Source organism: Notamacropus eugenii, chromosome 3 (assembly GCF_028372415.1).
Source record: "Notamacropus eugenii isolate mMacEug1 chromosome 3, mMacEug1.pri_v2, whole genome shotgun sequence".
In the NCBI taxonomy this organism is placed as follows: Eukaryota; Metazoa; Chordata; class Mammalia; order Diprotodontia; family Macropodidae; genus Notamacropus; species Notamacropus eugenii.
This window is the reverse complement of record NC_092874.1, coordinates 400,116,692-400,131,931: the sequence shown is the minus strand read 5'-3', so window position 1 is coordinate 400,131,931 and position 15,240 is coordinate 400,116,692. Positions and strand designations below refer to the sequence as shown.

The 15,240-nt window shown below is 40.4% G+C and overlaps 1 long non-coding RNA gene across 1 annotated transcript; it reads left to right on the top strand.

Moving 5' to 3' along the window:
- Positions 1–3,603: 3,603 nt before the first annotated feature.
- LOC140531708 (uncharacterized) lies at positions 3,604–13,756 on the top strand. Its single transcript, XR_011976406.1, has 3 exons — positions 3,604–3,857; positions 9,958–10,015; positions 11,810–13,756. It is a non-coding gene; the product is annotated as an uncharacterized lncRNA (long non-coding RNA).
- Positions 13,757–15,240: the final 1,484 nt, after the last annotated feature.

Sequence of the window (15,240 nt, the reverse complement as noted above, 5' to 3'; positions counted from 1 at the left end):
GCTAAGCATCTGTCAACTGAAAAGCTTTTTCTAATGGGCAAGGCTGCCAGGGAGGCTATGAGGTCAGGGGCTCACATGTTTTTTAGAACTCCCCACTTTAGCTTTTATGGCCTCCATAACCCTGCTCACAGTAAATGAGCATGCAAGCTTTTTCTATGTTATTATGCACTAAATGAGGCCTTCATCTTTGAAAACACATCTTTCAAGTCATTAAACTAACATCTGAGTCATGTATGCCTATGTCCCTCAGATGGAGGGTGTGTGTTTGAAAGACAGTAAATGTCGCTGAAGATACTAGAATGTAACAGCATTTTTTTAAGTCATCGGGATTCCATTATGTAAATTCCTTAGGAACAATGTTTAAAACCTTGAAGTTCAGTAACTCCACCCACTGAGGAATTGCTTAAGGTGTTGACATTTCCTGTAGCCTGTTACTGTATTACTGTTTTACATGTATGAATTTGTATTTGCAGTTTTTCCAAGGTTCTGGAAGAAATCTGATCCAAGGGGTTCTAATTCTGTAGAAACATCTCCAAGCTCCCCAAGAGGAAACCACCTATGGCATTGTGATCTGACTGGCAATAGTGGATCACAGTCATTCCTCTACTCATTCGTACCATTTGTATTTTTTTCTTTTCTTTTCCCTTTCTCCCTCTCTACTTCCCCCATTCACTTTCATTCGCTCTACTTTTTCCTCTTCTCCAGTCTATGCCTAAGTCTATCAGTAATTGACTTGATCATCTGGTGACTTCAGAGTTGATAAAGTTCCTGACCCCAGACTATCTAGAAAAGACTTCTGATGAAGAGTCCCTTGATGGAATTAGAGGGCAGCTAGTCATTGGCTAACCAAGGATCATCCCCAAATGGCCCTTTAAAAAATAAGATATAATCTCTAAAGACTCAGTTATGTATCAATATCATAGGGATGATAAACTGTGAAAGATTTAGCTACTTTGATCAAAACTGATTCAAGACAATCCCAAAGGACTCACGATGAAAAAATGCTATTTACCTCCAGAGAGAGAACTAATGAATTCTGAATGCATATCAAAGCATACTTTTTTACTTTATTTTTTTTGGAATTTTTTTTGTCTGTGTTTCCTTTCGTGATGTGGCTAATATGGAAATATGTTTTGCATGACTTCACATGGATAATCAATATTAAATTTCTTGCCTTCTCAAGGAGAGGGATGGGGCATGTTACTGGGGAATAAAGAAGCTGAATAGTTACATCCAGACAACACTTTATGTAGTGATGCATGCAGTTACAGAAACAAACCAGGACTAAGGCTCAAGGTAGCCAAGGACCCAGAATCTTGGTTTCTACACAGTTCATATACAGTTTGGAGGGAGTAAAAAAATAGAATTATAGGATTTGAGACACCTAGTTTCTTATTGGTGGAGGGAATCAGGAGAAACTGAAGTGAGAGGGAGAGGGGGAGTCAGGGGAGTTTTGGAAGAGGGGTTAGTTTGTGACTTATCCAAAATCAGATGACTTACAGTGTACACTTACATAGGTGACTTACAAGAAGCCAAAACTAAGCTTCAGCAAAAAGATAGAGAAAGGCAAAATGTAGTCACTAATGTTCTTTTTAATGTAACAGGTGGTAGGAAAGGAGAGAAATTTGGAACTCAAATTTATTTAAATGAATGCTTTAAAAATCACATGTAATTGGGAAATATTTAATAAAATTTTTAAAAATACTTTTAGAAGAATCAGTTATGAGTTATAAGCATTGAGAAGTGTACCATTTGGCAGCAGAGAATAGAGCCAGCTCTAGAAGAACACAGCTCTTAAGAGAGAATCAGTCTTTGCCTTGGGGTGATAAGGGAGAAGGGAAGGGTCTTTCTCTTCTTCCCTAAACTGGCCATGAAGTCTTACAACAGTGTTATCCAGCAGGAAATACCACACCCAACAGGGAACATCAGTCAAGGCAGGAGATAGCCATGAGGAGCATAAGTGATTGAATAGAGAAAAGAGCCACCCCTTACACTGAGAATTGAACTCTGGAGAAGGCTGAACTCTAGCAAACCCAAAGGAGTGGCAAGAAGTATGAGCATATCACAAGAAGGCAAAGGAAATCAGAACCCCAAAGTGCCTGATGAGAATTGCCTGGGCCAGCTATGTACATTGCCTATATGTGCACCTTTCTACTAATATCCTCTATGTCAGCCAGCTAGTCAACAAGCATTTAATATGCCTGCTTTACTATATGCTAGACACTGTGCAAAAAGTAAACAAGTAAAAAGAAAGTCCCTACCCTCAAGGAGTTTACATTCTCATATAAGAAAATACATAAAAGGAGCTCAAAAAGGGGAAAAAGGGGGAAAGGGAGAGAGTTCTAGATGGGGACATGACGGGGAAGATAGACTGCAGTTTGATGAGAATATGTATATGTGTTTCCAGTCTTCTCACTGACGCTATGTGTAGCTGTGAGAAAGTATACCCTAAGTTTATGGGTAGAATGATTGGTTACTATTGATCTTAGAATGCCTTCTTTAATAAATGTTTTTGCTTAAATCTAATTGTATCTTTTTTGTTGTTCTTGTTCAGTCATGTCCAACTTTTTGTGACCCTATTTGGGGTTTTCTTGGCAAAGATACTCGAATGGTTTGTCATTTCCTTCTCCAGTGCATTTTACAGATGAGGAAACTGAGGCAAACAGGGATAAGTGACTTGCCCAGGGTCATATAGCTACTAAGTGTCTGAGGTCAAATTTGAAGTTATGAAGATGAGTTTTCCTTATTCCAAGTCCAGTGCTCTAGCCACTGTACCACCTAGCTTCCCTAAATGTGTCTATTGGCATGCTGTTAAAGACAAGGGGACTAATAGAAGTTCATGAGCTATAGTTTTAGGAATGTTGACTCCAGGAATCTGAAGTAGCTGTCCTCTACCGGACAAAATCATTGAGTGAAATTTGTAAAGATAGTCAAGAGGGGACACTACCAGAGTATATAAAAATAAATCCAAATTTATATCAAGAGTAGAAAAGAAAAAGTAATAAAAAGCAATTTCCAAAACAGACAGAGTGCTAATAGAGAGGAGTGGGGGGAGAGCCAAGGGGGGAGAGGAGAGATCAGAAAAGGTCTTATACAGGAAGTAGTACTAGAATTGTGCTTTGAAGGAAGCTAGGAATTCCCACACTCATAGATAAAGATTGAGTACAATCCAGAATTGTGGACTAATGGCACAGATGGAATGTTGTGCAAGAGGGAATTGCTAAAAGGACAGTTTGACTAGAAGTTCAGTCATGCTTCTGACTTGACCCTCAGTCCCATGGCTCCCAAGAATCTAACATTCTGGCCCTCTGCTCCAAGGAGAGTCCAAAGATCCCTTTCTATCCAGATTTTGAAATTCAGCACTTAGCAACCAACACACTACAGAAGCTCAGAGGTCAGAATTGGGCCAACACTTTGAAAGTCTGCCAACCCTGGATCTATCATGAGTTATAATTACAAATCTACAATCTGTTGATAAGATAAGCTCAGTTCTTACCAGTGAAATAGACAAATCTCACTGGACAATATGACATCATTTTCAACATCCTGTACCAGGACTTTCTAAATGTCTCCTGGGAGGAAAAGAGATTCGTGCAAGATGTTAATAATGCACAGGACATGCCCTAGAAGAGAAAAGTATAGGGAAATGCCATCTGCCTTCCCCCCTCCAAAAAAAATAGATTTTTTAAAAGAGGGGTTAAAGGAAGCCTTCCTGTAGACCGTGAGATTTTAGTTGGGACTTAAAGGAAACAAGGGAGATGAGTTGTTAGAGTGAGGAAGGAGAGACTTCCAAGCATGGAGGACAGCCAAAGAGAATGCCTGGAGCCAAAAGATGGAGAATCTTGTTCATGGAACAGGTAGGAGACCAGTGTCACTGACTGGGAGAGTATGTGTAAAGAGTAAAATGTAAGAAGACTGGAAAAGCCATAGGTGGGAGGGGTTATGAAGGGCTTTGGATGCCAAACAGAGCATTTTGAATTTGTTACTGAAGGCAATAGAGAGCCTCTGGTAGTTAATGTCTTGGCTAAACCAGTACAGATTTTTTTCAGAATCAATGGGGATATTTTATTTTCAGTGGGACTAATTCATCTATAGTCATATGTCCAGGTAGTTGAGGCAGTGTCAACTCTGGATAAAGATGCCTGATGTGAATAATGTGAATTTTGAGATTACAGAACACTTCAGGCAAAGGTCCATTTGTTTTTCTCCAAGAAAACCACGTGTTCAATTTGTACCTGTAAAAAAGAGTAAAACTCACCCAAGAAAATATGTAAATCCACTGAAAATGAGGGAGGAGAACCTACAAAAACAGTGAATGATTCTTAGGTGTGAAACAAACATATATGTGTGTAAATGTTTTATCTACATGTATACACTCATGTGTACACATACTTATAAACTCATACACTTTAAGTGATGAGATTTTATTACCATGATGTACGACTGAGTTCATCTCAGTTATTTACAACTTATATGTGCTTAAAACATGCGTTCTTTGGGCATGTTTCACACAGCCAGAAAGAACAACTAGAAAATCTATTAATGTATCTGACATTCACTGCTAAAGTTTATCTTTTTTGAAGATATGTTCTTGATTACAGTGATTTGTAACCTCTCAAAAGTTGCCTTTCCTTTATGAATGCAGATCTAAGAACCTGTGATAGCAGGCCTCCCTGTGTATGTTGGGGTACTTACTGTTATAAGCACCTAAATGGTGCTCCTTAATTATAGGGGTTTTGTTGGACATGCCTGCTGATGATAGGGAAGACTGAATCTGGAGACCCTAACTGTGAACTTTAAACTCCTGGTTTTGACTTGTCTGTAGGCCCTAAAGGGTTGAGTCTGGAAGTAGTTGCCAGTGTGTTGTTTGCTTAATGTATTTGGGTTACCTTTCCCCAATTTTTTTTCTATTGCTACATAGAATTATATACAGTTTTGTTATGTGATTGACTCCTTTGAAAAGCAGGAGTGAAGAGAAGAGAGTAGGTTTTTTGGTAATTAAGGTTAAGCCAAAAATCTAATTTAATGAATCACACATTAAATCAACCTCCCCAAAAACGGAGATAGAGGTAGGCAGTTCCTGAGAGTCATAGAAAGTTTGATGTTATCTCAGCGTGGTCTTTGGTATTGAATGGCCTACATAATTATAGGGTGATTTTTTTTGTCCAAATCTGGCAGGGGGCTCAGAAGCTATATGAGAGAGAATCTTTTTGATTATTATATTTTATAAACTTCCAAAGCAGGATAAAGAAAACATGAATTTGGGGTTTCCTTTTAGGCAAATTGCAAATTGAAATAGTTTGGCTATCTAGCAGGGGCTTGGCTGGCTATGGTACTGTTCCCCATTGTTTTCTTCTTTTCTTTTTTTACAGACACCTTATGGTAGGGGGTGGAACTGAGGGGTACAAATACACAGGTGAAGAAAAATAGTCCTGACCCTCAAAGAGCTTCCATTCTAATGGAGAAAGACAACACACACAAAAAAGGAGTTTAAAAGTGGGGAATGTGGAAGGATACACACATGAGGGAATGGTGTCAAAGTCTGAAAAGTCAAAACCTGAGCAAAAAAAGGGAATAAGGACTGGCTGGCCTGGGGCCCTCCCCAAAATAAAAGTGAGGCAGGAATGTTTCAGGATGAAGACGCCTCAGGTGCAAAGGGAATTTCCAGACTGAGGTAGTAGCTGAGGCGTGCTGGCAAAATCCTGCCCGTGAGCCCTCTCTTCTTAGATAAACAACCGACCATCATATATGCCATACAACAAATGATCATCCCTTACCATTCATTCCATATGTGTTTATTAAGTGTCAGGGCCTGTTAAAGTGCTGGGTCCTCAGGGAACCTACATTATACTAGAGGAAATAGACAGACAGACAGACAGACAGACAGACAGACAGACAGACAGATAGATAGATAGATAGATAGATAGATAGATAGATAGATAGATAGATAGATAGATAGATAGATAGATAGATAGACAGACAGACAGGTGGGTAGGTAGGTAGGTAGGTAGGTAAAAGATAAATGCAAAATAATGGGAAAGAAGGTGCTGGCACTAGAAAGTGGAAGGATCAGGAGAAACCTCAAGCAAGAGAGGACAAAAGTCATTCTTAGAAGGAAATGAGGGAATCTGAGAGGCAAAGGTAAGGAGGAAGAACATTCCAGGCCTGGGAGATGGCCTTTGCAAAGGAGACAGGAGTTCATTCATTCAATAAAAAGGCACCACGCTAAACGTTAGGGAAACAAGAAGAGAAAAAAGATAGTCTCTGTCCTCAAGGAGTTTACTGTCTGATGAAGGAAACAACATGCGAACAAATATATACAAAACAAGCTATACACAAGGTAAATAGGGGATAATTAAAAGGAAAGCACTGGGATTAAGAAGGGTTGGGGGGCAGCTAGGTGGCAGTGAATAGAGTACCAGCCTCGGAGTCCCGAGGGTCTGAGTTCAAATTTGACCTCAGACATTAGACGCTTACTAACTGTGTGACCTTGGGCAAGTCATTTAACCCCAAATGCCCTGCCTTCTCCCCTCCAAAATAAATAAATAAATAAATTTTTAAAAAGATAGGTTAAGGGAAGGCTTCCTGTAGACAGTGAGATTTTAGCTGGATCTTAAAGGAAGTGAGGTGGATGAGTTGTTAGAACAAGGAAGAAGAGCCTTCTAAGCATGAAGGACAGCCAAAGAGAATACCTGGAGCCAAAAGATGAAGAGTTTTGTTCGTGGAACAGCTAGGAAACAAATGTCACTTACTGAAAGCGTATATGTAAAGAGTAAAGTGTAAGAAGACTGGAAAGCCCATCAGGGGGATGGGTTATAAAGGGCTTTGCATGCCAAACAGAGCATTTTGTATTTGTTACTGAAGGCAATAGGGAGCCCCTGGAGTTTATTTGGGGGTCAGGGGAGGGGAATGATCCAACCTGTTTTAGGAAAATCACTTCTGTGGCTGAATGGAGAATAGATTAGAGCAGAAGGAGACTAGAGGCAAGCAGACCCAGCAGCAGGCTTTTGGAATATTTCAGGCATGAGGTGATGAGGGGCATAACTAGAGTGGTGGCCGTATCAGAGGAGACAAGGAGATATTCTAGAGATGTGGCAGAGGTGAAATTGACTAGCTTTGGCAACAGACTGGATGAGAGGTACTGAGAAGTCCAGGAACACTGCTAAGTTTTGAGCCTGAGGGACTAGGAGGATGGTGTTGTCTGCCATAGTAATGTGTGTTCATCCTTCGCTGCTGAAGAAGAGCAGGCTATCAAAGAAATAATGATGACTTGCTTTTGTTTTGAGTGAGGGAGGGCTGTGCAGGTCACCAGCCTCACTTCTCCTCCAGAGCCATCTAAATTCAGTGACCAGATATTCATCAGAATGACTGGAGATGACCTAGGTTGAGGCAATTGGGGTTAAGTGACTTGCCCAAGGTCACACAGCTAGTGAGAGTCAAGGTTCTGAGGTGAGATTTGAACTCAGGTCCTCCTGACTCCTGCACTGGTGCACTAGTGCTCCATTCATTGCACCACCTAACTGCCCCTTTGCTATAGTAGTAAGCAAGGTAGGAAGAAGGAAAAGATTAGATGAAAAGATAATGAATTCTATTTTTAATATATTCAGTTTAAAATGTCTACTGGACATCTACTTTGAGATGTCTGAAAGGAAATAAGAGATTGGAAGTCAGCAGAGAGATTGGGACAGGAAAGGTAAATATGAGAATCATCAGCATAGAGATGGCAATTAAATTCATGGAAACTGATGAGATCACCTAGTGATGTAGTATTGAGGGAGAAAAGAACCCAGGACAGAAAGCTGAACAACACCTACAGTAAGAGGTTGTGATTTGGAAGCAGATTCAGGAAAAAGACAGAGAATGATTGGTCAAATAGGGAGGAGGAGAACCAAGAGCGTGATGACCTAAAAACCTACAGAACAGAGAGAATCAAGGAGAAAAGAGTGATCAAGAGTGTCGAAGACTTCAGAGAGGTCAAAAAGAATGAGGACTAAGAAAAGGCCATTGACACTTTGGAGTAACTTTGGAGAGAACAGATTTGGTAGAATGATACAATCAGAAGCCAGCTTGTAAAGGGTTAAGAGCAAAGTGATAGGAAAGAAAGTAGAAACACCTGTGGTTTTTCAAGGAGTTTAGTTACCAAGGGTAGAAGGGATAGAAGGATCAAGTGATGATTTTTTTCAGGATCAAGGAGATATGAGCATGTTTGTCGGCAGTAGGAAATGAGCCAATAGAGAGTAGTAGAGAGGAAGAGACTAAAAATAACTAAAAGAGCAGGAATGACAGAGGGGTCAATCTGTTGGAGGAGATGAGATGGAATAGGTCACTTGAACAAGTGGAGGGGTTAGCCTTGGTAAGGATTAAGCCCACTTTATCATGTGATACAGGAGTGAAGGAGAAGAACGTGGCAGAAGGCACCTGTGTGGTAGGAGATGAGTAAGAAAAGAGAAGAGGGAAAAATATGAGGCAAGGTTCTCAGCTACGAATGGGGGGCATGGGGAGCCATGGAAGGTTTGAGGAGAGATGAAAAGGTTTGGAAGAGTCACTGTGGAGAGTGGGATAGTGGGTTGATAAGGGAGTTATAGTAGGGTTACCTAGTAGCAGTGAAGGCCCAATTGAAATTATGTCACATCAATTTGTCATGGATCCATTCAAAATGGTTGTATATGATTTTCTCCACCTTTGTTCAGCTACAGGTGTGGAGGCATAAATACAATGAATGGTGGGAGTGAACCAAAGCAGAGAATAGTATTTATGATGAAGGGAAAACAGGCCAATTTGGCTGGAGCACGGAGTTTGTGAAGGGAAGTAATGTGCAGCAATCAATCAATCAATAAACATTTATTAAGAGCTTATTATGTGCCAAGCAATATGCTAAGGGCTGGAAGTACCAAAAGAGGGAAACATAGTCCCTGACCTCAAGGAGTTTATAATCAAATGGAGGAGAAAACATCCAAACAAATGTATACAAAGCAAGCTATATATAGGATAAACTGAAAAGAATTGACAGAGGGGAGGCACTGGAATGAAGAGAGGTAGGGGAATGCTTCCAGTAAAAGAAGGGATTTTAGTTAGGACTTACAGGAAGCTAGGGAGATCAGTAGGTGGAGAAGAGGAAAAAGAGCCTTAAAAGGTTTTGAAGGACTTTAAAAGCCAAAGAGGAGTACTTGCATTGGTGACCCTGATTCTTTGGTTTGATGACTGGGTTTTTCCTGCCATAGATCCTTGGTCCATGTTAGCCCTAATATACACATCATACACAGAGATTACTGACATCTGCATGTGCATGTACACACACACACACACACACACACACACACACACATACACACACACTCTTTTTTTCTCAAGAGAATATGAACAGGTGGTCTCCTGAAAGACCTTTTCCACAATGAAAATACAACCTGTAAATATTTCATAGCCCTTCCCAGTATGCCTCACGGTGTTGTTTTTTTTATTGTCCCTCTTGTGGTTAATTACAGGTGCTGAAAGGCAGAACCAGAAATGGTAACCGATCATGACTACTGGCTGGCTTATAAAAACCCTCATTGATCTGGAACTGTCATATGCCTACGTAATGACATCAAAATGTTTCCTCCTCTTTGCCTAGTTGGCATTCCTCATCAGAATAAAAAATTGTAGCACTCTACTCCTCAAATGACAAGATTTATAGACCTCTTGCATGCCTATGAATTTACATGATTTCCCCCCCATATTCCTATGTTTCCCAAAGGAATAATAGGCCCGTCTTATTACATTGCCCCAACCAGCAGCTTAGCTCTGAGGACAGCCTGCTGTATTTTGTTTTTCTAATAGGCATTTTCTCCTAAGAATCTAATAAAAGCCTTCTGGAGCATACAGAGCGGGGAGGGGAGAGGAGTCTGACTGAGAATGCGCTGCTTTTCAAAAGCAGAGGTGGCTAGAGGATGATTAATCATTCATTCGTTCGTTCAACAGGCATTGATTGAACACAGTTTGTGCGTAGAATTGAACTAGTCACTGCCTAGGAGTGAAGGTAGGTAGCTATAAAAGAAATAGAAGAAATTGTTTCTGCCTCAGAAAAACTTAGAATCATATCATGGGTGTACTTTTATTAAAGAAAATCTATTATATAAAAATCTGAACTATAGAATGAATAAATTAGGAGGTGATCATTTGCTATGTGAAGGAGAACTCACTTTACAAAACGATTTGGCAGAGAATTCCTTTAAGTAATATGATCCGCAAATGCATTTATAATGAAAATTGATGAACAAAAACTCTACTTACACATACATTTTTTTCAGTAAAATATCAAATGTGTTAAGTGGATACTGCTTGACCTATTGATAGGCATTATTATTATATCATATGCCTATATTGTTGTTGTTCAGTTGTTTTCACTCATGTCCAACTCTTCTTGATCCCTCTTTTTGGGTTTTTCTTGGCAAAGATACTGGAGTGGTTTGCTATTTCCCTCTTCAACTCATTTTATAGTTGAGGAAACTGAGGCAAACAGGGTCATGTGACTTGCCCTGGGTCACACAGTCAGTCTTCTTGACTCCAGGGCTGGTACTCTATCTACTGCACCACCTGGCTTCCCATTATTTGCCTATACTGGGCATATTATTATCCCCATTTTATAGCTGAAGAAACTGGGGCAAGATCACATAGTTAGGAAGTGTCTGAGGTCACTTTTGAACTCAGAAACCTTCTGGCCCAACACTCCATCCAATGTACCATCAAGGTTTTCTCTTAAGTCCTCTCCGGTATCAAGAGAATATATTAATCAATTTTATCTGTAGTTTTCAAAGTTGCCTCCAGGCCTCAGGTTCCTTCTCCCCTCAAATAATGGGGCACTCACCTGACCTTATGAGACAGGAGAGGAATTAAAGTAGAGTTAAGCTCTTTCCACCCTACCACCTGCAGTGGTTAACACCTTAAGCTTTATCAATCATTCATCTCCTAATGTGAAAGAATATTATCAGGATTTTTCCAGGGAGCAGGTTTTTATCAGGAAGAGAGAAAAGGCATACTGACAGTAGATTTGGGGGGAATATAAGATGATAGAAAGAAGGAACCTATGAAAAGATATGAATAGGTAGTTTTCAGAAGAGTGAACAAATTGTTAATAATCACTTGGAAAAATGCTCAATCTTAGTAGTAATCTATAAAAGTGAAATAAAAACAGTTTTGAGTAAACATGTCATGCCCATCAAATTAGCCAAAAAAATGAAATGTAATGCTGGTGGGATTGTAGAGAAACCTTGTATACACACAGTTTTATTCTGGGTAGAATAACACACTTGTAAAAATCATTTAAAAGAGCAATCTGGTTATACACTGTAAAAATCCCCCAAAAGAAATCATGCCCTTTGACCCAATAATTTCATTGCTAAGAATATAAAAGTTTTATCAAAAACAAACAAGAAAGAGCTATCCATTCAAAGGTATTCATAGCAGCAACATATGTGTAATGAGAGAACTGGATGATGGGGTCCAGGCCTTAGAGCGTGTGCAGATTTGCCCTTCCTGGTGAATCATACAAAGCGTGTGCAGATATTCCCCATATTCCCTGACTAGTTCCAATCCAACATGTGAAACTTTGGAAAGCTCTGTTTCTAACTATGTGTGACTAAGGGGCTGCTACTGTGTGATGTTCAAAGGTCTTCTAATTGGCTGCTGGTCACTCAGTCAGCAAGTGGGGCAAGGACTGCTGTGAGCCCTAGGGTGAGGGGAAGGGCAGCTGCCTCATCTTCCACTCAGATGCCATGTGTTTGTGAACATATGGGACCTCTTACCATTTTTGTTTATTCTGTACTGACCTTAGGTGAATGAATTTTCCAAAAGGTGAGTATCCTGGTGACCGGATGAATTCAGAAGAGCCAAAGTCCTATCAGAAGAATCCAGCAGCGTCCTGAAGCATTAGCAATGGCTGCTGAAGTGGTAGTGGCCAAACACAGAGTAAAGAGTTGCAGATGGCTGTGGGAAGTCAACCACAGATAGTGGAAGTTTCAGGGACTGTGACCCCAGATGAGAGAGAAACATGCCAGAAAATCACCATTCCTTGGGGCCTAGCAGAGAGCTACACCTAACAGGAACTTCATGAAGCCTCCATCAAGAGAGGAAATGGCTTCCAGGGCCAGGAGTTGGGAAGTGCCCCTTAGCCACATACATTCTCTATGTGAGAGTAGACTCAAATTTGAGTCTACAGTCCTCAGAGATCTTATGTGTAGATGGGGAAAGTGTGTTTCTGGTTTGGAGAGAATCTTTTTTACTGTGTGTGTGTTGTATGTGTATTTATCCTTCGTTGCCAAAGAAGACCATGCCATCAGAGAAATAATGACATGACTTGCATTTGACTTTGTTTTGAGTGAGAGAGGGCTGTGCAGGTCACCAGCCTCACTTCTCCTCCAAAGCCATCTGAATCCAGTGACCAGATATTCATCAGGATGACTGGAGATGATGTAGGATGAGGCAGTTGGGGTTCAGTGACTTGCCCAAGATCACACAGCTAATGAATGTCTAGTGTCTGAGGTGAGATTTGAACTCAGGTCCTCCTGACTCCTGCACTGGTGCTCTGTCCTGTGCACCACCTAGCTGCCCCGTATCTTTTTTACTAGACTTCAGTAAAATCTCTTTTAGAAAAGCTAATGGATCCTAACTGATTCTAAATTATCATAGAGAGCAGAGTGGTGGGGCTTAGCAACTTCAGGGTTAGAAGGCACAATCCCTCAGCATTACGCCTACAACTCTAAGGGGAGTAGCAGCCATCATGTAGGGACCAGGCCCACCAATGCAAGCAAGAGTTGGGAGAAAGTAGACCAGATGCTACATATGTAATTTTTTTTAAAAGAAAGCAACTTAAATGTCCAACATAAGGGAAAGGTAAAATACAGCAAGCAGCTAGGTGGCACACTGGATAGGGTACCAGACCTGAGTTCAAGTGTGACCTCAAACACTTACTAGCTATGTGACCCTGGGCAAGTCACTTAACCTCTATCTGCCTCAGTTTCCTCATCTGTAAAATGAAGATAATGCTAACACCTACCTCCCAGGGCTGTTGTGAGCATCAAATGAGATGACATTTGTAAAGCATTTAGCCCAGTGCTATATAAATGTTAGTTATTACTAATGTTAATATGAGGTATTAAAATGTCATTAAGACTGATAAGTATAAGAAATTCAAAGAAACTCAGAAGGATCTTTATTGTGCTTCACAGATATTGTGTTTTTTACAAATTGAAGGTTTGGGGTAACCCAACCTCAAGCAAGTCTATCAGCACCATTTTTCTAACAGCATGAGCTCACATCTCTGTGTCACATTTTTGGTAATTCTCACAATATTTCAAACTTTTAAATTATTATTATGTATGTTATGGTTCTCTGTAATCTCTGATTATTGATGTTGCTATATAATTGTATTGGGGTACCATGTACCACACCCATATAAGATGATGAACGTGATCAGTAAATATTGTGTGTGTTTTGACTGTTCCTGTGTGTCTCCCTCTCCTCAGGTCTCCCTATTCCCTGAGACACAATAATATTGAAATTAGGCCAGTTAATAACCCTACAATGGCCTGTAAGTGTTCAAGTGAAAGGAAGAGGCAATTGATGTAGCAAGCTTCACTGTCTTATTTTAAGAAATTGTCACAGCCCAACCTTGAGCAGTTATCACCGAGTCAACAGCCATCAACATCAAGGCAAGACCCTCCACCAGCAAAAAATAATTACAACTTGCTGAAGGCTCAGATGATGGTTAGCATTTTTAGCAATAAAGCATTTTTAAATTAAGGTATGGACATTTTTTAGACATAATACTATTGCATACTGATAGTTCTGATAAACAGAACTTTTATAGGTACTAGGAAACCAAAACATCCATGTGACTCATTCTGTTACATTATTTGCTTTATTTCGGTGGCCTAAAACCAAACCCACAATATCTTTGAGGTATGCCAGTATGTTAAGTCTGAGCCCTACTTTCCCCAAGGAAACCTTGTATATGCAAAAGGCTATCACCCTAGATGGGGAAAGGGTGTTATTTTATAACAACTGCTCTTGCCTTTTTTTTTTTTTTCAGTAAATCCCTTTTACACAGGCTAATGGGATTTCAAACGGTTGATTGATAATGGGGAACATACTGGTAGGAGCTTAGGAGCCACAGTGTTAGAAGCTGCAACCTCTCAGAATTATGTGAAGGAGAAGGTTGGAAGGTGCGTATCCAGAGCAGAATGCTACACAAGAAGTGGGTTCTGCTCTTCTTTCAACTAAGGGTCCTGGACCTAGATGGCAAAGCTCTCTATCAGCATCAGGAAAGGCAAGCAATCCAGCCAAGCACCAACAAGATCCTGAGGGAGAAACAGAAGATAGCTTGTAACCAAACAGGTCAAACATTGGCCCCCTTGAACTGCTGCTTCCTCGGTTCCCAATAAAGGCAACCTAGAACCCTTGTGACCAAGAACCTTGGGAAAAGTTATTCATCACCAAGTTCACCAGCTCTGCTTACCAACCTCCCTACCTTTTCCCCTCAGCCATTGTTTAGGAGAGTCTCAGTCAGACTCCTTTCCTCTCCCCACTCTGTTTAAGAGAGTAACACCTACAGAGAACCTTCCCAGTGAATGACTCCTCTATGGGTGCTATAGCCCCATAGCTCCTTAGCTGCTCACTTGGCTACTAGAGACCCAGAAAAGAAAGTCTTTGGCACCTCCAAATGGCTGTGTGAGAAAACAGATGTCAGTTTTATCAACAGAAATAACATTAATGATGCATCATTAAGATCTGCCTTGCCTCTGTACCCTAAAGACTCCTGAGCCTTTTCATCTATCTTGCAGTCAACCCTTCCTATATGTGTCTCTCCCTTTAGAACATGAGCTTCTTGAGAGTGAGGACTTCTTTTTCTACTTGTGAACCCCACCCCACTCCCACCCCCAGCGCTGCCAGGTGCTAAGCACAGTACCTAGCAAATAGCAAGGATTTAATGATACTTTTTAATCATTCACATCTAACAACACACCCCAATGCTGAGTCTATGCGACTGAGGAATTTGCTCTCTCTTTGAATCTTGGCTACAAAAGAGGGAGCAAACTCTTTATTTTTCTTCTTGATTTCTCTGGATTTTTATACCCTAACCCCACCAATAGTTTCAAAGAGAATCATTTAAAGATTAGATGTGACTCATGTTCAGTCATCTCAAAAAGAGGAGTAGAAAAATACTCAGTATACAATGTGAATGAGATATGGGACAGCTATTTATTT